This window comes from Lissotriton helveticus, chromosome 6 (genome assembly GCF_964261635.1).
Source record: "Lissotriton helveticus chromosome 6, aLisHel1.1, whole genome shotgun sequence".
In the NCBI taxonomy this organism is placed as follows: domain Eukaryota; kingdom Metazoa; phylum Chordata; class Amphibia; order Caudata; family Salamandridae; genus Lissotriton; species Lissotriton helveticus.
In genome coordinates, this window is record NC_136067.1 from 1,443,888,781 (window position 1) to 1,443,916,167 (window position 27,387).

Genomic DNA, 27,387 nt, shown 5'->3' on the forward strand with positions numbered 1-27,387 from the left:
GTCATTGTCTGACCCAGGGGAGTGTGGAGTGCAAAAAAAGATGGATTTAGGCCCAGATCCTTGTACTGGGGTGAATGTATGACATTGTTCTACATTCTGTCCATCAACTGTGTATTTTGCAATTTTCACCCAGAGTGTGCTGGGTATGCTCAGACGTGAGTCCCAGGCTCTCCACACCACTGGAGTCAAGCTATCCAGGCTGATGAAGGCTGATAGCCAGAAACCGGTCGTTCGATGCTTGATTCCGGTCTGGGAAAGACATGGCTTGGTAGTTTGGACTGGACTGTTCCCATGAGGCACAGGGTCAGAGCTGATTTGCATATAGCCATTGTCTAACCCAGGGTGGTGTGGAGTGCAAAAAACGATGGATTTAGGCCCAGATCCTTGTACTAGGGTGAATGTATGACATTGTTCTACATTCTGTCCATCAACTGTGTTTTTTTGCAATTTTCACCCCGAGTGTGCTGGGTATGCTCAGACGTGAGTCCCAGGCTCTCCACACCACTGGAGTCAAGCTATCCAGGCTGATGAAGGCTGATAGCCAGAAACCGGTCCTTGGATGCTTGATTCCGGTCTGGGAAAGACATGGCTTGGTAGTTCGGACTGGACTGTTCCCATGAGGCACAGGGTCAGAGCTGATTTGCATATAGCCATTGTCTAACCCAGGGTGGTGTAGAGTGCAAAAAAACGATGGATTTAGGCCCAGATCCTTGTACTGGGGTGAATGTATGACATTGTTCTACATTCTGTCCATCAACTGTGTTTTTTGCAATTTTCACCCCGAGTGTGCTGGGTATGCTCAGACATGAGTCCCAGGCTCTCCACACCACTGGAGTCAAGCTATCCAGGCTGATGAAGGCTGATAGCCAGAAACCGGTCATTGGATGCTTGATTCCGGTCTGGGAAAGACATGGCTTGGTAGTTCGGACTGGACTGTTCCCATGGGGCACAGGGTCAGAGCTGATTTGCATATAGCCATTGTCTAACCCAGGGTGGTGTGGAGTGCAAAAAAACGACGGATTTAGGCCCAGATCCTTGTACTGGGGTGAATGTATGACATTGTTCTACATTCTGTCCATCAACAGTGTCTTTTGCAATTTTCACCCCGAGTGTGCTGGGTATGCTCAGACGTGAGTCCCAGGCTCTCCACACCACTGGAGTCAAGCTATCCAGGCTGATGAAGGATGATAGCCAGAAACCGGTCCTTGGATGCTTGATTCCGGTCTGGGAAAGACATGGCTTGGTAGTTCGGACTGGACTGTTCCCATGAGGCACAGGGTCAGAGCTGATTTGCATATAGTCATTGTCTGACCCAGGGTGGTGTGGAGTGCAAAAAAAGATGGATTTAGGCCCAGATCCATGTACTGGGGTGAATGTATGACATTGTTCTACATTCTGTCCATCAACTGTGTATTTTGCAATTTTCACCCAGAGTGTGCTGGGTATGCTCAGACGTGAGTCCCAGGCTCTCCACACCACTGGAGTCAAGCTATCCAGGCTGATGAAGGCTGATAGCCAGAAACCGGTCGTTCGATGCTTGATTCCGGTCTGGGAAAGACATGGCTTGGTAGTTTGGACTGGACTGTTCCCATGAGGCACAGGGTCAGAGCTGATTTGCATATAGCCATTGTCTAACCCAGGGTGGTGTAGAGTGCAAAAAAACGATGGATTTAGGCCCAGATCCTTGTACTGGGGTGAATGTATGACATTGTTCTACATTCTGTCCATCAACTGTGTTTTTTGCAATTTTCACCCAGAGTGTGCTGGGTATGCTCAGACGTGAGTCCCAGGCTCTCCACACCACTGGAGTCAAGCTATCCAGGCTGATGAAGGCTGATAGCCAGAAACCGGTCATTGGATGCTTGATTCCAGTCTGGGAAAGACATGGCTTGGTAGTTCGGACTGGACTGTTCCCATGAGGCACAGGGTCAGAGCTGATTTGCATATAGCCATTGTCTAACCCAGGGTGGTGTGGAGTGCAAAAAAATGATGGATTTAGGCCCAGATCCTTGTACTGGGGTGAATGTATGACATTGTTCTACATTCTGTCCATCAACTGTGTTTTTTGCAATTTTCATCCCGAGTGTGCTGGGTATGCTCAGACGTGAGTCCCAGGCTCTCCACACCACTGGAGTCAAGCTATCCAGGCTGATGAAGGCTGATAGCCAGAAACCGGTCCTTGGATGCTTGATTCCGGTCTGGGAAATACATGGCTTGGTAGTTCGGACTGGACTGTTCCCATGAGGCACAGGGTCAGAGCTGATTTGCATATAGCCATTGTCTAACCCAGGGTGGTGTGGAGTGCAAAAAAACGATGGATTTAGGCCCAGATCATTGTACTGGGGTGAATGTATGACATTGTTCTACATTCTGTCCATCAACTGTGTTTTTTGCAATTTTCACCCCGAGTGTGCTGGGTATGCTCAGACATGAGTCCCAGGCTCTCCACACCACTGGAGTCAAGCTATCCAGGCTGATGAAGGCTGATAGACAGAAACCGGTCCTTGGATGCTTGATTCCGGTCTGGGAAAGACTTGGCTTGGTAGTTCGGACTGGACTGTTCCCATGAGGCACAGGGTTAGAGCTGATTTGCATATAGCCAATGTCTAACCCAGGGTGGTGTGGAGTGCAAAAAAACGATGGATTTAGGCCCAGATCCTTGTACTGGGGTGAATGTATGACATTGTTCTACATTCTGTCCATCAACTGTGTATTTTGCAATTTTCACCCAGAGTGTGCTGGGTGTGCTCAGACGTGAGTCCCAGGCTCTCCACACCACTGGAGTCAAGCTATCCAGGCTGATGAAGGCTGATAGCCAGAAACCGGTCGTTCGATGCTTGATTCCGGTCTGGGAAAGACATGGCTTGGTAGTTTGGACTGGACTGTTCCCATGAGGCACAGGGTCAGAGCTGATTTGCATATAGCCATTGTCTAACCCAGGGTGGTGTGGAGTGCAAAAAACGATGGATTTAGGCCCAGATCCTTGTACTGGGGTGAATGTATGACATTGTTCTACATTCTGTCCATCAACTGTGTTTTTTTGCAATTTTCACCCCGAGTGTGCTGGGTATGCTCTGACGTGAGTCCCAGGCTCTCCACACCACTGGAGTTAAGCTATCCAGGCTGATGAAGGCTGATAGCCAGAAACCGGTCCTTGGATACTTGATTCCGGTCTGGGAAAGACATGGCTTGGTAGTTCGGACTGGACTGTTCCCATGAGGCACAGGGTCAGAGCTGATTTGCGTATAGCCATTGTCTAACCCAGGGTGGTGTAGAGTGCAAAAAAACGATGGATTTAGACCCAGATCCTTGTACTGGGGTGAATGTATGACATTGTTCTACATTCTGTCCATCAACTGTGTTTTTTGCAATTTTCACCCCGAGTGTGCTGGGTATGCTCAGACGTGAGATCCAGGCTCTCCACACCACTGGAGTCAAGCTATCCAGGCTGATGAAGGCTGATAGCCAGAAACCGGTCATTGGATGCTTGATTCCGGTCTGGGAAAGACATGGCTTGGTAGTTCGGACTGGACTGTTCCCATGGGGCACAGGGTCAGAGCTGATTTGCATATAGCCATTGTCTAACCCAGGGTGGTGTGGAGTGCAAAAAAACGACGGATTTAGGCCCAGATCCTTGTACTGGGGTGAATGTATGACATTGTTCTACATTCTGTCCATCAACTGTGTCTTTTGCAATTTTCACCCCGAGTGTGCTGGGTATGCTCAGACGTGAGTCCCAGGCTCTCCACACCACTGGAGTCAAGCTATCCAGGCTGATGAAGGCTGATAGCCAGAAACCGGTCCTTGGATGCTTGATTCCGGTCTGGGAAATACATGGCTTGGTAGTTCGGACTGGACTGTTCCCATGAGGCACAGGGTCAGAGCTGATTTGCATATAGCCATTGTCTAACCCAGGGTGGTGTGGAGTGCAAAAAAACGATGGATTTAGGCCCAGATCATTGTACTGGGGTGAATGTATGACATTGTTCTACATTCTGTCCATCAACTGTGTTTTTTGCAATTTTCACCCCGAGTGTGCTGGGTATGCTCAGACATGAGTCCCAGGCTCTCCACACCACTGGAGTCAAGCTATCCAGGCTGATGAAGGCTGATAGACAGAAACCGGTCCTTGGATGCTTGATTCCGGTCTGGGAAAGACTTGGCTTGGTAGTTCGGACTGGACTGTTCCCATGAGGCACAGGGTCAGAGCTGATTTGCATATAACCAATGTCTAACCCAGGGTGGTGTGGAGTGCAAAAAAACGATGGATTTAGGCCCAGATCCTTGTACTGGGGTGAATGTATGACATTGTTCTACATTCTGTCCATCAACTGTGTATTTTGCAATTTTCACCCAGAGTGTGCTGGGTATGCTCAGACGTGAGTCCCAGGCTCTCCACACCACTGGAGTCAAGCTATCCAGGCTGATGAAGGCTGATAGCCAGAAACCGGTCGTTCGATGCTTGATTCCGGTCTGGGAAAGACATGGCTTGGTAGTTTGGACTGGACTGTTCCCATGAGGCACAGGGTCAGAGCTGATTTGCATATAGCCAATGTCTAACCCAGGGTGGTGTGGAGTGCAAAAAACGATGGATTTAGGCCCAGATCCTTGTACTGGGGTGAATGTATGACATTGTTCTACATTCTGTCCATCAACTGTGTTTTTTTGCAATTTTCACCCCGAGTGTGCTGGGTATGCTCTGACGTGAGTCCCAGGCTCTCCACACCACTGGAGTCAAGCTATCCAGGCTGATGAAGGCTGATAGCCAGAAACCGGTCCTTGGATACTTGATTCCGGTCTGGGAAAGACATGGCTTGGTAGTTCGGACTGGACTGTTCCCATGAGGCACAGGGTCAGAGCTGATTTGCGTATAGCCATTGTCTAACCCAGGGTGGTGTAGAGTGCAAAAAAACGATGGATTTAGACCCAGATCCTTGTACTGGGGTGAATGTATGACATTGTTCTACATTCTGTCCATCAACTGTGTTTTTTGCAATTTTCACCCCGAGTGTGCTGGGTATGCTCAGACGTGAGTCCCAGGCTCTCCACACCACTGGAGTCAAGCTATCCAGGCTGATGAAGGCTGATAGCCAGAAACCGGTCATTGGATGCTTGATTCCGGTCTGGGAAAGACATGGCTTGGTAGTTCGGACTGGACTGTTCCCATGGGGCACAGGGTCAGAGCTGATTTGCATATAGCCATTGTCTAACCCAGGGTGGTGTGGAGTGCAAAAAAACGACGGATTTAGGCCCAGATCCTTGTACTGGGGTGAATGTATGACATTGTTCTACATTCTGTCCATCAACTGTGTCTTTTGCAATTTTCACCCCGAGTGTGCTGGGTATGCTCAGACGTGAGTCCCAGGCTCTCCACACCACTGGAGTCAAGCTATCCAGGCTGATGAAGGCTGATAGCCAGAAACCGGTCCTTGGATGCTTGATTCCGGTCTGGGAAATACATGGCTTGGTAGTTCGGACTGGACTGTTCCCATGAGGCACAGGGTCAGAGCTGATTTGCATATAGCCATTGTCTAACCCAGGGTGGTGTGGAGTGCAAAAAAACGATGGATTTAGGCCTAGATCATTGTACTGGGGTGAATGTATGACATTGTTCTACATTCTGTCCATCAACTGTGTTTTTTGCAATTTTCACCCCGAGTGTGCTGGGTATGCTCAGACATGAGTCCCAGGCTCTCCACACCACTGGAGTCAAGCTATCCAGGCTGATGAAGGCTGATAGACAGAAACCGGTCCTTGGATGCTTGATTCCGGTCTGGGAAAGACTTGGCTTGGTAGTTCGGACTGGACTGTTCCCATGAGGCACAGGGTCAGAGCTGATTTGCATATAGCCAATGTCTAACCCAGGGTGGTGTGGAGTGCAAAAAAACGATGGATTTAGGCCCAGATCCTTGTACTGGGGTGAATGTATGACATTGTTCTACATTCTGTCCATCAACTGTGTATTTTGCAATTTTCACCCAGAGTGTGCTGGGTATGCTCAGACGTGAGTCCCAGGCTCTCCACACCACTGGAGTCAAGCTATCCAGGCTGATGAAGGCTGATAGCCAGAAACCGGTCGTTCGATGCTTGATTCCGGTCTGGGAAAGACATGGCTTGGTAGTTTGGACTGGACTGTTCCCATGAGGCACAGGGTCAGAGCTGATTTGCATATAGCCATTGTCTAACCCAGGGTGGTGTGGAGTGCAAAAAACGATGGATTTAGGCCCAGATCCTTGTACTGGGGTGAATGTATGACATTGTTCTACATTCTGTCCATCAACTGTGTTTTTTTGCAATTTTCACCCCGAGTGTGCTGGGTATGCTCTGACGTGAGTCCCAGGCTCTCCACACCACTGGAGTCAAGCTATCCAGGCTGATGAAGGCTGATAGCCAGAAACCGGTCCTTGGATACTTGATTCCGGTCTGGGAAAGACATGGCTTGGTAGTTCGGACTGGACTGTTCCCATGAGGCACAGGGTCAGAGCTGATTTGCGTATAGCCATTGTCTAACCCAGGGTGGTGTAGAGTGCAAAAAAACGATGGATTTAGACCCAGATCCTTGTACTGGGGTGAATGTATGACATTGTTCTACATTCTGTCCATCAACTGTGTTTTTTGCAATTTTCACCCCGAGTGTGCTGGGTATGCTCAGACGTGAGTCCCAGGCTCTCCACACCACTGGAGTCAAGCTATCCAGGCTGATGAAGGCTGATAGACAGAAACCGGTCCTTGGATGCTTGATTCCGGTCTGGGAAAGACTTGGCTTGGTAGTTCGGACTGGACTGTTCCCATGAGGCACAGGGTCAGAGCTGATTTGCATATAGCCATTGTCTAACCCAGGGTGGTGTGGAGTGCAAAAAAATGATGGATTTAGGCCCAGATCCTTGTACTGGGGTGAATGTATGACATTGTTCTACATTCTGTCCATCAACTGTGTTTTTTGCAATTTTCATCCCGAGTGTGCTGGGTATGCTCAGACGTGAGTCCCAGGCTCTCCACACCACTGGAGTCAAGCTATCCAGGCTGATGAAGGCTGATAGCCAGAAACCGGTCCTTGGATGCTTGATTCCGGTCTGGGAAATACATGGCTTGGTAGTTCGGACTGGACTGTTCCCATGAGGCACAGGGTCAGAGCTGATTTGCATATAGCCATTGTCTAACCCAGGGTGGTGTGGAGTGCAAAAAAACGATGGATTTAGGCCCAGATCATTGTACTGGGGTGAATGTATGACATTGTTCTACATTCTGTCCATCAACTGTGTTTTTTGCAATTTTCACCCCGAGTGTGCTGGGTATGCTCAGACATGAGTCCCAGGCTCTCCACACCACTGGAGTCAAGCTATCCAGGCTGATGAAGGCTGATAGACAGAAACCGGTCCTTGGATGCTTGATTCCGGTCTGGGAAAGACTTGGCTTGGTAGTTCGGACTGGACTGTTCCCATGAGGCACAGGGTTAGAGCTGATTTGCATATAGCCAATGTCTAACCCAGGGTGGTGTGGAGTGCAAAAAAACGATGGATTTAGGCCCAGATCCTTGTACTGGGGTGAATGTATGACATTGTTCTACATTCTGTCCATCAACTGTGTATTTTGCAATTTTCACCCAGAGTGTGCTGGGTGTGCTCAGACGTGAGTCCCAGGCTCTCCACACCACTGGAGTCAAGCTATCCAGGCTGATGAAGGCTGATAGCCAGAAACCGGTCGTTCGATGCTTGATTCCGGTCTGGGAAAGACATGGCTTGGTAGTTTGGACTGGACTGTTCCCATGAGGCACAGGGTCAGAGCTGATTTGCATATAGCCATTGTCTAACCCAGGGTGGTGTGGAGTGCAAAAAACGATGGATTTAGGCCCAGATCCTTGTACTGGGGTGAATGTATGACATTGTTCTACATTCTGTCCATCAACTGTGTTTTTTTGCAATTTTCACCCCGAGTGTGCTGGGTATGCTCTGACGTGAGTCCCAGGCTCTCCACACCACTGGAGTCAAGCTATCCAGGCTGATGAAGGCTGATAGCCAGAAACCGGTCCTTGGATACTTGATTCCGGTCTGGGAAAGACATGGCTTGGTAGTTCGGACTGGACTGTTCCCATGAGGCACAGGGTCAGAGCTGATTTGCGTATAGCCATTGTCTAACCCAGGGTGGTGTAGAGTGCAAAAAAACGATGGATTTAGACCCAGATCCTTGTACTGGGGTGAATGTATGACATTGTTCTACATTCTGTCCATCAACTGTGTTTTTTGCAATTTTCACCCCGAGTGTGCTGGGTATGCTCAGACGTGAGATCCAGGCTCTCCACACCACTGGAGTCAAGCTATCCAGGCTGATGAAGGCTGATAGCCAGAAACCGGTCATTGGATGCTTGATTCCGGTCTGGGAAAGACATGGCTTGGTAGTTCGGACTGGACTGTTCCCATGGGGCACAGGGTCAGAGCTGATTTGCATATAGCCATTGTCTAACCCAGGGTGGTGTGGAGTGCAAAAAAACGACGGATTTAGGCCCAGATCCTTGTACTGGGGTGAATGTATGACATTGTTCTACATTCTGTCCATCAACTGTGTCTTTTGCAATTTTCACCCCGAGTGTGCTGGGTATGCTCAGACGTGAGTCCCAGGCTCTCCACACCACTGGAGTCAAGCTATCCAGGCTGATGAAGGCTGATAGCCAGAAACCGGTCCTTGGATGCTTGATTCCGGTCTGGGAAATACATGGCTTGGTAGTTCGGACTGGACTGTTCCCATGAGGCACAGGGTCAGAGCTGATTTGCATATAGCCATTGTCTAACCCAGGGTGGTGTGGAGTGCAAAAAAACGATGGATTTAGGCCCAGATCATTGTACTGGGGTGAATGTATGACATTGTTCTACATTCTGTCCATCAACTGTGTTTTTTGCAATTTTCACCCCGAGTGTGCTGGGTATGCTCAGACATGAGTCCCAGGCTCTCCACACCACTGGAGTCAAGCTATCCAGGCTGATGAAGGCTGATAGACAGAAACCGGTCCTTGGATGCTTGATTCCGGTCTGGGAAAGACTTGGCTTGGTAGTTCGGACTGGACTGTTCCCATGAGGCACAGGGTCAGAGCTGATTTGCATATAACCAATGTCTAACCCAGGGTGGTGTGGAGTGCAAAAAAACGATGGATTTAGGCCCAGATCCTTGTACTGGGGTGAATGTATGACATTGTTCTACATTCTGTCCATCAACTGTGTATTTTGCAATTTTCACCCAGAGTGTGCTGGGTATGCTCAGACGTGAGTCCCAGGCTCTCCACACCACTGGAGTCAAGCTATCCAGGCTGATGAAGGCTGATAGCCAGAAACCGGTCGTTCGATGCTTGATTCCGGTCTGGGAAAGACATGGCTTGGTAGTTTGGACTGGACTGTTCCCATGAGGCACAGGGTCAGAGCTGATTTGCATATAGCCAATGTCTAACCCAGGGTGGTGTGGAGTGCAAAAAACGATGGATTTAGGCCCAGATCCTTGTACTGGGGTGAATGTATGACATTGTTCTACATTCTGTCCATCAACTGTGTTTTTTTGCAATTTTCACCCCGAGTGTGCTGGGTATGCTCTGACGTGAGTCCCAGGCTCTCCACACCACTGGAGTCAAGCTATCCAGGCTGATGAAGGCTGATAGCCAGAAACCGGTCCTTGGATACTTGATTCCGGTCTGGGAAAGACATGGCTTGGTAGTTCGGACTGGACTGTTCCCATGAGGCACAGGGTCAGAGCTGATTTGCGTATAGCCATTGTCTAACCCAGGGTGGTGTAGAGTGCAAAAAAACGATGGATTTAGACCCAGATCCTTGTACTGGGGTGAATGTATGACATTGTTCTACATTCTGTCCATCAACTGTGTTTTTTGCAATTTTCACCCCGAGTGTGCTGGGTATGCTCAGACGTGAGTCCCAGGCTCTCCACACCACTGGAGTCAAGCTATCCAGGCTGATGAAGGCTGATAGCCAGAAACCGGTCATTGGATGCTTGATTCCGGTCTGGGAAAGACATGGCTTGGTAGTTCGGACTGGACTGTTCCCATGGGGCACAGGGTCAGAGCTGATTTGCATATAGCCATTGTCTAACCCAGGGTGGTGTGGAGTGCAAAAAAACGACGGATTTAGGCCCAGATCCTTGTACTGGGGTGAATGTATGACATTGTTCTACATTCTGTCCATCAACTGTGTCTTTTGCAATTTTCACCCCGAGTGTGCTGGGTATGCTCAGACGTGAGTCCCAGGCTCTCCACACCACTGGAGTCAAGCTATCCAGGCTGATGAAGGCTGATAGCCAGAAACCGGTCCTTGGATGCTTGATTCCGGTCTGTGAAATACATGGCTTGGTAGTTCGGACTGGACTGTTCCCATGAGGCACAGGGTCAGAGCTGATTTGCATATAGCCATTGTCTAACCCAGGGTGGTGTGGAGTGCAAAAAAACGATGGATTTAGGCCTAGATCATTGTACTGGGGTGAATGTATGACATTGTTCTACATTCTGTCCATCAACTGTGTTTTTTGCAATTTTCACCCCGAGTGTGCTGGGTATGCTCAGACATGAGTCCCAGGCTCTCCACACCACTGGAGTCAAGCTATCCAGGCTGATGAAGGCTGATAGACAGAAACCGGTCCTTGGATGCTTGATTCCGGTCTGGGAAAGACTTGGCTTGGTAGTTCGGACTGGACTGTTCCCATGAGGCACAGGGTCAGAGCTGATTTGCATATAGCCAATGTCTAACCCAGGGTGGTGTGGAGTGCAAAAAAACGATGGATTTAGGCCCAGATCCTTGTACTGGGGTGAATGTATGACATTGTTCTACATTCTGTCCATCAACTGTGTATTTTGCAATTTTCACCCAGAGTGTGCTGGGTATGCTCAGACGTGAGTCCCAGGCTCTCCACACCACTGGAGTCAAGCTATCCAGGCTGATGAAGGCTGATAGCCAGAAACCGGTCGTTCGATGCTTGATTCCGGTCTGGGAAAGACATGGCTTGGTAGTTTGGACTGGACTGTTCCCATGAGGCACAGGGTCAGAGCTGATTTGCATATAGCCATTGTCTAACCCAGGGTGGTGTGGAGTGCAAAAAACGATGGATTTAGGCCCAGATCCTTGTACTGGGGTGAATGTATGACATTGTTCTACATTCTGTCCATCAACTGTGTTTTTTTGCAATTTTCACCCCGAGTGTGCTGGGTATGCTCTGACGTGAGTCCCAGGCTCTCCACACCACTGGAGTCAAGCTATCCAGGCTGATGAAGGCTGATAGCCAGAAACCGGTCCTTGGATACTTGATTCCGGTCTGGGAAAGACATGGCTTGGTAGTTCGGACTGGACTGTTCCCATGAGGCACAGGGTCAGAGCTGATTTGCGTATAGCCATTGTCTAACCCAGGGTGGTGTAGAGTGCAAAAAAACGATGGATTTAGACCCAGATCCTTGTACTGGGGTGAATGTATGACATTGTTCTACATTCTGTCCATCAACTGTGTTTTTTGCAATTTTCACCCCGAGTGTGCTGGGTATGCTCAGACGTGAGTCCCAGGCTCTCCACACCACTGGAGTCAAGCTATCCAGGCTGATGAAGGCTGATAGCCAGAAACCGGTCATTGGATGCTTGATTCCGGTCTGGGAAAGACATGGCTTGGTAGTTCGGACTGGACTGTTCCCATGGGGCACAGGGTCAGAGCTGATTTGCATATAGCCATTGTCTAACCCAGGGTGGTGTGGAGTGCAAAAAAACGACGGATTTAGGCCCAGATCCTTGTACTGGGGTGAATGTATGACATTGTTCTACATTCTGTCCATCAACTGTGTCTTTTGCAATTTTCACCCCGAGTGTGCTGGGTATGCTCAGACGTGAGTCCCAGGCTCTCCACACCACTGGAGTCAAGCTATCCAGGCTGATGAAGGCTGATAGCCAGAAACCGGTCCTTGGATGCTTGATTCCGGTCTGGGAAAGACATGGCTTGGTAGTTCGGACTGGACTGTTCCCATGAGGCACAGGGTCAGAGCTGATTTGCATATAGTCATTGTCTGACCCAGGGTGGTGTGGAGTGCAAAAAAAGATGGATTTAGGCCCAGATCCTTGTACTGGGGTGAATGTATGACATTGTTCTACATTCTGTCCATCAACTGTGTATTTTGCAATTTTCACCCAGAGTGTGCTGGGTATGCTCAGACGTGAGTCCCAGGCTCTCCACACCACTGGAGTCAAGCTATCCAGGCTGATGAAGGCTGATAGCCAGAAACCGGTCGTTCGATGCTTGATTCCGGTCTGGGAAAGACATGGCTTGGTAGTTTGGACTGGACTGTTCCCATGAGGCACAGGGTCAGAGCTGATTTGCATATAGCCATTGTCTAACCCAGGGTGGTGTGGAGTGCAAAAAACGATGGATTTAGGCCCAGATCCTTGTACTGGGGTGAATGTATGACATTGTTCTACATTCTGTCCATCAACTGTGTTTTTTTGCAATTTTCACCCCGAGTGTGCTGGGTATGCTCAGACGTGAGTCCCAGGCTCTCCACACCACTGGAGTCAAGCTATCCAGGCTGATGAAGGCTGATAGCCAGAAACCGGTCCTTGGATGCTTGATTCCGGTCTGGGAAAGACATGGCTTGGTAGTTCGGACTGGACTGTTCCCATGAGGCACAGGGTCAGAGCTGATTTGCATATAGCCATTGTCTAACCCAGGGTGGTGTAGAGTGCAAAAAAACGATGGATTTAGGCCCAGATCCTTGTACTGGGGTGAATGTATGACATTGTTCTACATTCTGTCCATCAACTGTGTTTTTTGCAATTTTCACCCCGAGTGTGCTGGGTATGCTCAGACGTGAGTCCCAGGCTCTCCACACCACTGGAGTCAAGCTATACAGGCTGATGAAGGCTGATAGCCAGAAACCGGTCATTGGATGCTTGATTCCGGTCTGGGAAAGACATGGCTTGGTAGTTCGGACTGGACTGTTCCCATGGGGCACAGGGTCAGAGCTGATTTGCATATAGCCATTGTCTAACCCAGGGTGGTGTGGAGTGCAAAAAAATGATGGATTTAGGCCCAGATCCTTGTACTGGGGTGAATGTATGACATTGTTCTACATTCTGTCCATCAACTGTGTTTTTTGCAATTTTCATCCCGAGTGTGCTGGGTATGCTCAGACGTGAGTCCCAGGCTCTCCACACCACTGGAGTCAAGCTATCCAGGCTGATGAAGGTTGATAGCCAGAAACCGGTCCTTGGATGCTTGATTCCGGTCTGGGAAAGACATGGCTTGGTAGTTCGGACTGGACTGTTCCCATGAGGCACAGGGTCAGAGCTGATTTGCATATAGCCATTGTCTAACCCAGGGTGGTGTGGAGTGCAAAAAAACGATGGATTTAGGCCCAGATCATTGTACTGGGGTGAATGTATGACATTGTTCTACATTCTGTCCATCAACTGTGTTTTTTGCAATTTTCACCCCGAGTGTGCTGGGTATGCTCAGACATGAGTCCCAGGCTCTCCACACCACTGGAGTCAAGCTATCCAGGCTGATGAAGGCTGATAGCCAGAAACCGGTCCTTGGATGCTTGATTCCGGTCTGGGAAAGACTTGGCTTGGTAGTTCGGACTGGACTGTTCCCATGAGGCACAGGGTCAGAGCTGATTTGCATATAGCCATTGTCTAACCCAGGGTGGTGTGGAGTGCAAAAAAACGATGGATTTAGGCCCAGATCCTTGTACTGGGGTGAATGTATGACATTGTTCTACATTCTGTCCATCAACTGTGTTTTTTGCAATTTTCACCCCGAGTGTGCTAGGTATGCTCAGACGTGAGTCCCAGGCTCTCCACACCACTGGAGTCAAGCTATCCAGGCTGATGAAGGCTGATAGCCAGAAACCGGTCCTTGGATGCTTGATTCCGGTCTGGGAAAGACATGGCTTGGTAGTTTGGACTGGACTGTTCCCTTGAGGCACAGGGTCAGAGCTGATTTGCATATAGCCATTGTCTAACCCAGGGTGGTGTGGAGTGCAAAAAAACGATGGATTTAGGCCCAGATCCTTGTACTGGGGTGAATGTATGACATTGTTCTACATTCTGTCCATCAACTGTGTTTTTTTGCAATTTTCACCCCGAGTGTGCTGGGTATGCTCAGACGTGAGTGCCAGGCTCTCCACACCACTGGAGTCAAGCTATCCAGGCTGATGAAGGCTGATAGCCAGAAACCGGTACTTGGATGCTTGATTCCGGTCTGGGAAAGACATGGCTTGGTAGTTCGGACTGGAATGTTCCCATGAGGCACAGGGTCAGAGCTGATTTGCATATAGCCATTGTCTAACCCAGGGTGGTGTGGAGTGCAAAAAAACGATGGATTTAGGCCCAGATCCTTGTTATGGGGTGAATGTATGACATTGTTCTACATTCTGTCCATCAACTGTGTTTTTTGCAATTTTCACCCCGAGTGTGCTGGGTATGCTCAGACGTGAGTCCCAGGCTCTCCACACCACTGGAGTCAAGCTATCCAGGCTGATGAAGGCTGATAGCCAGAAACCGGTCCTTGGATGCTTGATTCCGGTCTGGGAAAGACATGGCTTGGTAGTTCGGACTGGACTGTTCCCATGAGGCACAGGGTCAGAGCGATTTGCATATAGCCATTGTCTAACCCAGGGTGGTGTGGAATGCAAAAACAATGATGGATTTAGGCCCAGATCCTTGTACTGGGGTGAATGTATGACATTGTTCTACATTCTGTCCATCAACTGTGTTTTTTGCAATTTTCATCCCGAGTGTGCTGGGTATGCTCAGACGTGAGTCCCAGGCTCTCCACACCACTGGAGTCAAGCTATCCAGGCTGATGAAGGCTGATAGCCAGAAACCGGTCCTTGGATGCTTGATTCCGGTCTGGGAAAGAAATGGCTTGGTAGTTCGGACTGGACTGTTCCCATGAGGCACAGGGTCAGAGCTGATTTGCATATAGCCATTGTCTAACCCAGGGTGGTGTGGAGTGCCAAAAAACGATGGATTTAGGCCCAGATCATTGTACTGGGGTGAATGTATGACATTGTTCTACATTCTGTCCATCAACTGTGTTTTTTGCAATTTTCACCCCGAGTGTGCTGGGTATGCTCAGACATGAGTCCCAGGCTCTCCACACCACTGGAGTCAAGCTATCCAGGCTGATGAAGGCTGATAGCCAGAAACCGGTCGTTCGATGCTTGATTCCGGTCTGGGAAAGACATGGCTTGGTAGTTTGGACTGGACTGTTCCCATGAGGCACAGGGTCAGAGCTGATTTGCATATAGCCATTGTCTAACCCAGGGTGGTGTGGAGTGCAAAAAACGATGGATTTAGGCCCAGATCCTTGTACTGGGGTGAATGTATGACATTGTTCTACATTCTGTCCATCAACTGTGTTTTTTTGCAATTTTCACCCCGAGTGTGCTGGGTATGCTCTGACGTGAGTCCCAGGCACTCCACACCACTGGAGTCAAGCTATCCAGGCTGATGAAGGCTGATAGCCAGAAACCGGTCCTTGGATACTTGATTCCGGTCTGGGAAAGACATGGCTTGGTAGTTCGGACTGGACTGTTCCCATGAGGCACAGGGTCAGAGCTGATTTGCGTATAGCCATTGTCTAACCCAGGGTGGTGTAGAGTGCAAAAAAACGATGGATTTAGACCCAGATCCTTGTACTGGGGTGAATGTATGACATTGTTCTACATTCTGTCCATCAACTGTGTTTTTTGCAATTTTCACCCCGAGTGTGCTGGGTATGCTCAGACGTGAGTCCCAGGCTCTCCACACCACTGGAGTCAAGCTATCCAGGCTGATGAAGGCTGATAGCCAGAAACCGGTCATTGGATGCTTGATTCCGGTCTGGGAAAGAAATGGCTTGGTAGTTCGGACTGGACTGTTCCCATGGGGCACAGGGTCAGAGCTGATTTGCATATAGCCATTGTCTAACCCAGGGTGGTGTGGAGTGCAAAAAAACGACGGATTTAGGCCCAGATCCTTGTACTGGGGTGAATGTATGACATTGTTCTACATTCTGTCCATCAACTGTGTCTTTTGCAATTTTCACCCCGAGTGTGCTGGGTATGCTCAGACGTGAGTCCCAGGCTCTCCACACCACTGGAGTCAAGCTATCCAGGCTGATGAAGGCTGATAGCCAGAAACCGGTCCTTGGATGCTTGATTCCGGTCTGGGAAAGACATGGCTTGGTAGTTCGGACTGGACTGTTCCCATGAGGCACAGAGTCAGAGCTGATTTGCATATAGTCATTGTCTGACCCAGGGTGGTGTGGAGTGCAAAAAAAGATGGATTTAGGCCCAGATCCTTGTACTGGGGTGAATGTATGACATTGTTCTACATTCTGTCCATCAACTGTGTATTTTGCAATTTTCACCCAGAGTGTGCTGGGTATGCTCAGACGTGAGTCCCAGGCTCTCCACACCACTGGAGTCAAGCTATCCAGGCTGATGAAGGCTGATAGCCAGAAACCGGTCGTTCGATGCTTGATTCCGGTCTGGGAAAGACATGGCTTGGTAGTTTGGACTGGACTGTTCCCATGAGGCACAGGGTCAGAGCTGATTTGCATATAGCCATTGTCTAACCCAGGGTGGTGTGGAGTGCAAAAAACGATGGATTTAGGCCCAGATCCTTGTACTGGGGTGAATGTATGACATTGTTCTACATTCTGTCCATCAACTGTGTTTTTTTGCAATTTTCACCCCGAGTGTGCTGGGTATGCTCAGACGTGAGTCCCAGGCTCTCCACACCACTGGAGTCAAGCTATCCAGGCTGATGAAGGCTGATAGCCAGAAACCGGTCCTTGGATGCTTGATTCCGGTCTGGGAAAGACATGGCTTGGTAGTTCGGACTGGACTGTTCCCATGAGGCACAGGGTCAGAGCTGATTTGCATATAGCCATTGTCTAACCCAGGGTGGTGTAGAGTGCAAAAAAACGATGGATTTAGGCCCAGATCCTTGTACTGGGGTGAATGTATGACATTGTTCTACATTCTGTCCATCAACTGTGTTTTTTGCAATTTTCACCCCGAGTGTGCTGGGTATGCTCAGACGTGAGTCCCAGGCTCTCCACACCACTGGAGTCAAGCTATACAGGCTGATGAAGGCTGATAGCCAGAAACCGGTCATTGGATGCTTGATTCCGGTCTGGGAAAGACATGGCTTGGTAGTTCGGACTGGACTGTTCCCATGGGGCACAGGGTCAGAGCTGATTTGCATATAGCCATTGTCTAACCCAGGGTGGTGTGGAGTGCAAAAAAATGATGGATTTAGGCCCAGATCCTTGTACTGGGGTGAATGTATGACATTGTTCTACATTCTGTCCATCAACTGTGTTTTTTGCAATTTTCATCCCGAGTGTGCTGGGTATGCTCAGACGTGAGTCCCAGGCTCTCCACACCACTGGAGTCAAGCTATCCAGGCTGATGAAGGCTGATAGCCAGAAACCGGTCCTTGGATGCTTGATTCCGGTCTGGGAAAGACATGGCTTGGTAGTTCGGACTGGACTGTTCCCATGAGGCACAGGATCAGAGCTGATTTGCATATAGCCATTGTCTAACCCAGGGTGGTGTGGAGTGCAAAAAAACGATGGATTTAGGCCCAGATCATTGTACTGGGGTGAATGTATGACATTGTTCTACATTCTGTCCATCAACTGTGTTTTTTGCAATTTTCACCCCGAGTGTGCTGGGTATGCTCAGACATGAGTCCCAGGCTCTCCACACCACTGGAGTCAAGCTATCCAGGCTGATGAAGGCTGATAGCCAGAAACCGGTCCTTGGATGCTTGATTCCGGTCTGGGAAAGACTTGGCTTGGTAGTTCGGACTGGACTGTTCCCATGAGGCACAGGGTCAGAGCTGATTTGCATATAGCCATTGTCTAACCCAGGGTGGTGTGGAGTGCAAAAAAACGATGGATTTAGGCCCAGATCCTTGTACTGGGGTGAATGTATGACATTGTTCTACATTCTGTCCATCAACTGTGTTTTTTGCAATTTTCACCCCGAGTGTGCTAGGTATGCTCAGACGTGAGTCCCAGGCTCTCCACACCACTGGAGTCAAGCTATCCAGGCTGATGAAGGCTGATAGCCAGAAACCGGTCCTTGGATGCTTGATTCCGGTCTGGGAAAGACATGGCTTGGTAGTTTGGACTGGACTGTTCCCTTGAGGCACAGGGTCAGAGCTGATTTGCATATAGCCATTGTCTAACCCAGGGTGGTGTGGAGTGCAAAAAAATGATGGATTTAGGCCCAGATCCTTGTACTGGGGTGAATGTATGACATTGTTCTACATTCTGTCCATCAACTGTGTTTTTTTGCAATTTTCACCCCGAGTGTGCTGGGTATGCTCAGACGTGAGTGCCAGGCTCTCCACACCACTGGAGTCAAGCTATCCAGGCTGATGAAGGCTGATAGCCAGAAACCGGTACTTGGATGCTTGATTCCGGTCTGGGAAAGACATGGCTTGGTAGTTCGGACTGGAATGTTCCCATGAGGCACAGGGTCAGAGCTGATTTGCATATAGCCATTGTCTAACCCAGGGTGGTGTGGAGTGCAAAAAAACGATGGATTTAGGCCCAGATCCTTGTACTGGGGTGAATGTATGACATTGTTCTACATTCTGTCCATCAACTGTGTTTTTTGCAATTTTCACCCCGAGTGTGCTGGGTATGCTCAGACGTGAGTCCCAGGCTCTCCACACCACTGGAGTCAAGCTATCCAGGCTGATGAAGGCTGATAGCCAGAAACCGGTCCTTGGATGCTTGATTCCGGTCTGGGAAAGACATGGCTTGGTAGTTCGGACTGGACTGTTCCCATGAGGCACAGGGTCAGAGCGATTTGCATATAGCCATTGTCTAACCCAGGGTGGTGTGGAGTGCAAAAACAATGATGGATTTAGGCCCAGATCCTTGTACTGGGGTGAATGTATGACATTGTTCTACATTCTGTCCATCAACTGTGTTTTTTGCAATTTTCATCCCGAGTGTGCTGGGTATGCTCAGACGTGAGTCCCAGGCTCTCCACACCACTGGAGTCAAGCTATCCAGGCTGATGAAGGCTGATAGCCAGAAACCGGTCCTTGGATGCTTGATTCCGGTCTGGGAAAGACATGGCTTGGTAGTTCGGACTGGACTGTTCCCATGAGGCACAGGGTCAGAGCTGATTTGCATATAGCCATTGTCTAACCCAGGGTGGTGTGGAGTGCAAAAAAACGATGGATTTAGGCCCAGATCATTGTACTGGGGTGAATGTATGACATTGTTCTACATTCTGTCCATCAACTGTGTTTTTTGCAATTTTCACCCCGAGTGTGCTGGGTATGCTCAGACATGAGTCCCAGGCTCTCCACACCACTGGAGTCAAGCTATCCAGGCTGATGAAGGCTGATAGCCAGAAACTGGTCCTTGGATGCTTGATTCCGGTCTGGGAAAGACTTGGCTTGGTAGTTCGGAATGGACTGTTCCCATGAGGCACAGGGTCAGAGCTGATTTGCATATAGCCATTGTCTAACCCAGGGTGGTGTGGAGTGCAAAAAAACGATGGATTTAGGCCCAGATCCTTGTACTGGGGTGAATGTATGACATTGTTCTACATTCTGTCCATCAACTGTGTTTTTTGCAATTTTCACCCCGAGTGTGCTAGGTATGCTCAGACGTGAGTCCCAGGCTCTCCACACCACTGGAGTCAAGCTATCCAGGCTGATGAAGGCTGATAGCCAGAAACCCGTCCTTGGATGCTTGATTCCGGTCTGGGAAAGACATGGCTTGGTAGTTTGGACTGGACTGTTCCCTTGAGGCACAGGGTCAGAGCTGATTTGCATATAGCCATTGTCTAACCCAGGGTGGTGTGGAGTGCAAAAAAACGATGGATTTAGGCCCAGATCCTTGTACTGGGGTGAATGTATGACATTGTTCTACATTCTGTCCATCAACTGTGTTTTTCTGCAATTTTCACCCCGAGTGTGCTGGGTATGCTCAGACGTGAGTGCCAGGCTCTCCACACCACTGGAGTCAAGCTATCCAGGCTGATGAAGGCTGATAGCCAGAAACCGGTACTTGGATGCTTGATTCCGGTCTGGGAAAGACATGGCTTGGTAGTTCGGACTGGAATGTTCCCATGAGGCACAGGGTCAGAGCTGATTTGCATATAGCCATTGTCTAACCCAGGGTGGTGTGGAGTGCAAAAAAACGATGGATTTAGGCCCAGATCCTTGTACTGGGGTGAATGTATGACATTGTTCTACATTCTGTCCATCAACTGTGTTTTTTGCAATTTTCACCCCGAGTGTGCTGGGTATGCTCAGACGTGAGTCCCAGGCTCTCCACACCACTGGAGTCAAGCTATCCAGGCTGATGAAGGCTGATAGCCAGAAACCGGTCCTTGGATGCTTGATTCCGGTCTGGGAAAGACATGGCTTGGTAGTTCGGACTGGACTGTTCCCATGAGGCACAGGGTCAGAGCTGATTTGCATATAGCCATTGTCTAACCCAGGGTGGTGTGGAGTGCAAAAAAATGATGGATTTAGGCCCAGATCCTTGTACTGGGGTGAATGTATGACATTGTTCTACATTCTGTCCATCAACTGTGTTTTTTGCAATTTTCACCCCGAGTGTGCTGGGTATGCTCAGACGTGAGTCCCAGGCTCTCCACACCACTGGAGTCAAGCTATCCAGGCTGATGAAGGCTGATAGCCAGAAACCGGTCCTTGGATGCTTGATTCCGGTCTGGGAAAGACATGGCTTGGTAGTTCGGACTGGACTGTTCCCATGAGGCACAGGGTCAGAGCTGATTTGCATATAGCCATTGTCTAACCCAGGGTGGTGTGGAGTGCAAAAAAACGATGGATTTAGGCCCAGATCATTGTACTGGGGTGAATGTATGACATTGTTCTACATTCTGTCCATCAACTGTGTTTTTTGCAATTTTCACCCCGAGTGTGCTGGGTATGCTCAGACATGAGTCCCAGGCTCTCCACACCACTGGAGTCAAGCTATCCAGGCTGATGAAGGCTGATAGCCAGAAACCGGTCCTTGGATGCTTGATTCCGGTCTGGGAAAGACTTGGCTTGGTAGTTCGGACTGGACTGTTCCCATGAGGCACAGGGTCAGAGCTGATTTGCATATAGCCATTGTCTAACCCAGGGTGGTGTGGAGTGCAAAAAAACGATGGATTTAGGCCCAGATCCTTGTACTGGGGTGAATGTATGACATTGTTCTACATTTTGTCCATCAACTGTGTTTTTTGCAATTTTCACCCCGAGTGTGCTAGGTATGCTCAGACGTGAGTCCCAGGCTCTCCACACCACTGGAGTCAAGCTATCCAGGCTGATGAAGGCTGATAGCCAGAAACCGGTCCTTGGATGCTTGATTCCGGTCTGGGAAAGACATGGCTTGGTAGTTTGGACTGGACTGTTCCCTTGAGGCACAGGGTCAGAGCTGATTTGCATATAGCCATTGTCTAACCCAGGGTGGTGTGGAGTGCAAAAAAACGATGGATTTAGGCCCAGATCCTTGTACTGGGGTGAATGTATGACATTGTTCTACATTCTGTCCATCAACTGTGTTTTTTTGCAATTTTCACCCCGAGTGTGCTGGGTATGCTCAGACGTGAGTGCCAGGCTCTCCACACCACTGGAGTCAAGCTATCCAGGCTGATGAAGGCTGATAGCCAGAAACCGGTACTTGGATGCTTGATTCCGGTCTGGGAAAGACATGGCTTGGTAGTTCGGACTGGAATGTTCCCATGAGGCACAGGGTCAGAGCTGATTTGCATATAGCCATTGTCTAACCCAGGGTGGTGTGGAGTGCAAAAAAACGATGGATTTAGGCCCAGATCCTTGTACTGGGGTGAATGTATGACATTGTTCTACATTCTGTCCATCAACTGTGTTTTTTGCAATTTTCACCCCGAGTGTGCTGGGTATGCTCAGACGTGAGTCCCAGGCTCTCCACACCACTGGAGTCAAGCTCTTCAGGCTGATGAAGGCTGATAGCCAGAAACCGGTCCTTGGATGCTTGATTCCGGTCTGGGAAAGACATGGCTTGGTAGTTCGGACTGGACTGTTCCCATGAGGCACAGGGTCAGAGCGATTTGCATATAGCCATTGTCTAACCCAGGGTGGTGTGGAGTGCAAAAACAATGATGGATTTAGGCCCAGATCCTTGTACTGGGGTGAATGTATGACATTGTTCTACATTCTGTCCATCAACTGTGTTTTTTGCAATTTTCATCCCGAGTGTGCTGGGTATGCTCAGACGTGAGTCCCAGGCTCTCCACACCACTGGAGTCAAGCTATCCAGGCTGATGAAGGCTGATAGCCAGAAACCGGTCCTTGGATGCTTGATTCCGGTCTGGGAAAGACATGGCTTGGTAGTTCGGACTGGACTGTTCCCATGAGGCACAGGGTCAGAGCTGATTTGCATATAGCCATTGTCTAACCCAGGGTGGTGTGGAGTGCAAAAAAACGATGGATTTAGGCCCAGATCATTGTACTGGGGTGAATGTATGACATTGTTCTACATTCTGTCCATCAACTGTGTTTTTTGCAATTTTCACCCCGAGTGTGCTGGGTATGCTCAGACATGAGTCCCAGGCTCTCCACACCACTGGAGTCAAGCTATCCAGGCTGATGAAGGCTGATAGCCAGAAACCGGTCCTTGGATGCTTGATTCCGGTCTGGGAAAGACTTGGCTTGGTAGTTCGGACTGGACTGTTCCCATGAGGCACAGGGTCAGAGCTGATTTGAATATAGCCATTGTCTAACCCAGGGTGGTGTGGAGTGCAAAAAAACGATGGATTTAGGCCCAGATCCTTGTACTGGGGTGAATGTATGACATTGTTCTACATTCTGTCCATCAACTGTGTTTTTTGCAATTTTCACCCCGAGTGTGCTAGGTATGCTCAGACGTGAGTCCCAGGCTCTCCACACCACTGGAGTCAAGCTATCCAGGCTGATGAAGGCTGATAGCCAGAAACCGGTCCTTGGATGCTTGATTCCGGTCTGGGAAAGACATGGCTTGGTAGTTTGGTTTGGACTGTTCCCTTGAGGCACAGGGTCAGAGCTGATTTGCATATAGCCATTGTCTAACCCAGGGTGGTGTGGAGTGCAAAAAAACGATGGATTTAGGCCCAGATCCTTGTACTGGGGTGAATGTATGACATTGTTCTACATTCTGTCCATCAACTGTGTTTTTCTGCAATTTTCACCCCGAGTGTGCTGGGTATGCTCAGACGTGAGTGCCAGGCTCTCCACACCACTGGAGTCAAGCTATCCAGGCTGATGAAGGCTGATAGCCAGAAACCGGTACTTGGATGCTTGATTCCGGTCTGGGAAAGACATGGCTTGGTAGTTCGGACTGGAATGTTCCCATGAGGCACAGGGTCAGAGCTGATTTGCATATAGCCATTGTCTAACCCAGGGTGGTGTGGAGTGCAAAAAAACGATGGATTTAGGCCCAGATCCTTGTACTGGGGTGAATGTATGACATTGTTCTACATTCTGTCCATCAACTGTGTTTTTTGCAATTTTCACCCCGAGTGTGCTGGGTATGCTCAGACATGAGTCCCAGGCTCTCCACACCACTGGAGTCAAGCTATCCAGGCTGAAGAAGGCTGATAGCCAGAAACCTGTCCTTGGATGCTTGATTCCGGTCTGGGAAAGACATGGCTTGGTAGTTCGGACTGGACTGTTCCCATGAGGCACAGGGTCAGAGCTGATTTGCATATAGCCATTGTCTAACCCAGGGTGGTGTGGAGTGCAAAAAAACAATGGATTTAGGCCCAGATCCTTGTACTGGGGTGAATGTATGACATTGTTCTACATTCTGTCCATCAACTGTGTTTTTTGCAATTTTCACCCCGAGTGTGCTGGGTATGCTCAGACGTGAGTCCCAGGCTCTCCACACCACTGGAGTCAAGCTATCCAGGCTGATGAAGGCTGATAGCCAGAAACCGGTCCTTGGATGCTTGATTCCGGTCTGGGAAAGACATGGCTTGGTAGTTCGGACTGGACTGTTCCCATGAGGCACAGGGTCAGAGCTGATTTGCATATAGCCATTGTCTAACCCAGGGTGGTGTGGAGTGCAAAAAAATGATGGATTTAGGCCCAGATCCTTGTACTGGGGTGAATGTATGACATTGTTCTACATTCTGTCCATCAACTGTGTTTTTTGCAATTTTCACCCCGAGTGTGCTGGGTATGCTCAGACGTGAGTCCCAGGCTCTCCACACCACTGGAGTCAAGCTATCCAGGCTGATGAAGGCTGATAGCCAGAAACCGGTCCTTGGATGCTTGATTCCGGTCTGGGAAAGACATGGCTTGGTAGTTCGGACTGGACTGTTCCCATGAGGCACAGGGTCAGAGCTGATTTGCATATAGCCATTGTCTAACCCAGGGTGGTGTGGAGTGCAAAAAAACGATGGATTTAGGCCCAGATCATTGTACTGGGGTGAATGTATGACATTGTTCTACATTCTGTCCATCAACTGTGTTTTTTGCAATTTTCACCCCGAGTGTGCTGGGTATGCTCAGACATGAGTCCCAGGCTCTCCACACCACTGGAGTCAAGCTATCCAGGCTGATGAAGGCTGATAGCCAGAAACCGGTCCTTGGATGCTTGATTCCGGTCTGGGAAAGACTTGGCTTGGTAGTTCGGACTGGACTGTTCCCATGAGGCACAGGGTCAGAGCTGATTTGCATATAGCCATTGTCTAACCCAGGGTGGTGTGGAGTGCAAAAAAACGATGGATTTAGGCCCAGATCCTTGTACTGGGGTGAATGTATGACATTGTTCTACATTCTGTCCATCAACTGTGTTTTTTGCAATTTTCACCCCGAGTGTGCTAGGTATGCTCAGACGTGAGTCCCAGGCTCTCCACACCACTGGAGTCAAGCTATCCAGGCTGATGAAGGCTGATAGCCAGAAACCGGTCCTTGGATGCTTGATTCCGGTCTGGGAAAGACATGGCTTGGTAGTTTGGACTGGACTGTTCCCTTGAGGCACAGGGTCAGAGCTGATTTGCATATAGCCATTGTCTAACCCAGGGTGGTGTGGAGTGCAAAAAAACGATGGATTTAGGCCCAGATCCTTGTACTGGGGTGAATGTATGACATTGTTCTACATTCTGTCCATCAACTGTGTTTTTTTGCAATTTTCACCCCGAGTGTGCTGGGTATGCTCAGACGTGAGTGCCAGGCTCTCCACACCACTGGAGTCAAGCTATCCAGGCTGATGAAGGCTGATAGCCAGAAACCGGTACTTGGATGCTTGATTCCGGTCTGGGAAAGACATGGCTTGGTAGTTCGGACTGGAATGTTCCCATGAGGCACAGGGTCAGAGCTGATTTGCATATAGCCATTGTCTAACCCAGGGTGGTGTGGAGTGCAAAAAAACGATGGATTTAGGCCCAGATCCTTGTACTGGGGTGAATGTATGACATTGTTCTACATTCTGTCCATCAACTGTGTTTTTTGCAATTTTCACCCCGAGTGTGCTGGGTATGCTCAGACGTGAGTCCCAGGCTCTCCACACCACTGGAGTCAAGCTATCCAGGCTGATGAAGGCTGATAGCCAGAAACCGGTCCTTGGATGCTTGATTCCGGTCTGGGAAAGACATGGCTTGGTAGTTCGGACTGGACTGTTCCCATGAGGCACAGGGTCAGAGCGATTTGCATATAGCCATTGTCTAACCCAGGGTGGTGTGGAGTGCAAAAACAATGATGGATTTAGGCCCAGATCCTTGTACTGGGGTGAATGTATGACATTGTTCTACATTCTGTCCATCAACTGTGTTTTTTGCAATTTTCATCCCGAGTGTGCTGGGTATGCTCAGACGTGAGTCCCAGGCTCTCCACACCACTGGAGTCAAGCTATCCAGGCTGATGAAGGCTGATAGCCAGAAACCGGTCCTTGGATGCTTGATTCCGGTCTGGGAAAGACATGGCTTGGTAGTTCGGACTGGACTGTTCCCATGAGGCACAGGGTCAGAGCTGATTTGCATATAGCCATTGTCTAACCCAGGGTGGTGTGGAGTGCAAAAAAACGATGGATTTAGGCCCAGATCATTGTACTGGGGTGAATGTATGACATTGTTCTACATTCTGTCCATCAACTGTGTTTTTTGCAATTTTCACCCCGAGTGTGCTGGGTATGCTCAGACATGAGTCCCAGGCTCTCCACACCACTGGAGTCAAGCTATCCAGGCTGATGAAGGCTGATAGCCAGAAACCGGTCCTTGGATGCTTGATTCCGGTCTGGGAAAGACTTGGCTTGGTAGTTCGGACTGGACTGTTCCCATGAGGCACAGGGTCAGAGCTGATTTGCATATAGCCATTGTCTAACCCAGGGTGGTGTGGAGTGCAAAAAAACGATGGATTTAGGCCCAGATCCTTGTACTGGGGTGAATGTATGACATTGTTCTACATTCTGTCCATCAACTGTGTTTTTTGCAATTTTCACCCCGAGTGTGCTAGGTATGCTCAGACGTGAGTCCCAGGCTCTCCACACCACTGGAGTCAAGCTATCCAGGCTGATGAAGGCTGATAGCCAGAAACCGGTCCTTGGATGCTTGATTCCGGTCTGGGAAAGACATGGCTTGGTAGTTTGGTTTGGACTGTTCCCTTGAGGCACAGGGTCAGAGCTGATTTGCATATAGCCATTGTCTAACCCAGGGTGGTGTGGAGTGCAAAAAAACGATGGATTTAGGCCCAGATCATTGTACTGGGGTGAATGTATGACATTGTTCTACATTCTGTCCATCAACTGTGTTTTTTGCAATTTTCATCCCGAGTGTGCTGGGTATGCTCAGACATGAGTCCCAGGCTCTCCACACCACTGGAGTCAAGCTATCCAGGCTGATGAAGGCTGATAGCCAGAAACCGGTCGTTCGATGCTTGATTCCGGTCTGGGAAAGACATGGCTTGGTAGTTTGGACTGGACTGTTCCCATGAGGCACAGGGTCAGAGCTGATTTGCATATAGCCATTGTCTAACCCAGGGTGGTGTGGAGTGCAAAAAACGATGGATTTAGGCCCAGATCCTTGTACTGGGGTGAATGTATGACATTGTTCTACATTCTGTCCATCAACTGTGTTTTTTTGCAATTTTCACCCCGAGTGTGCTGGGTATGCTCTGACGTGAGTCCCAGGCTCTCCACACCACTGGAGTCAAGCTATCCAGGCTGATGAAGGCTGATAGCCAGAAACCGGTCCTTGGATACTTGATTCCGGTCTGGGAAAGACATGGCTTGGTAGTTCGGACTGGACTGTTCCCATGAGGCACAGGGTCAGAGCTGATTTGCGTATAGCCATTGTCTAACCCAGGGTGGTGTAGAGTGCAAAAAAACGATGGATTTAGACCCAGATCCTTGTACTGGGGTGAATGTATGACA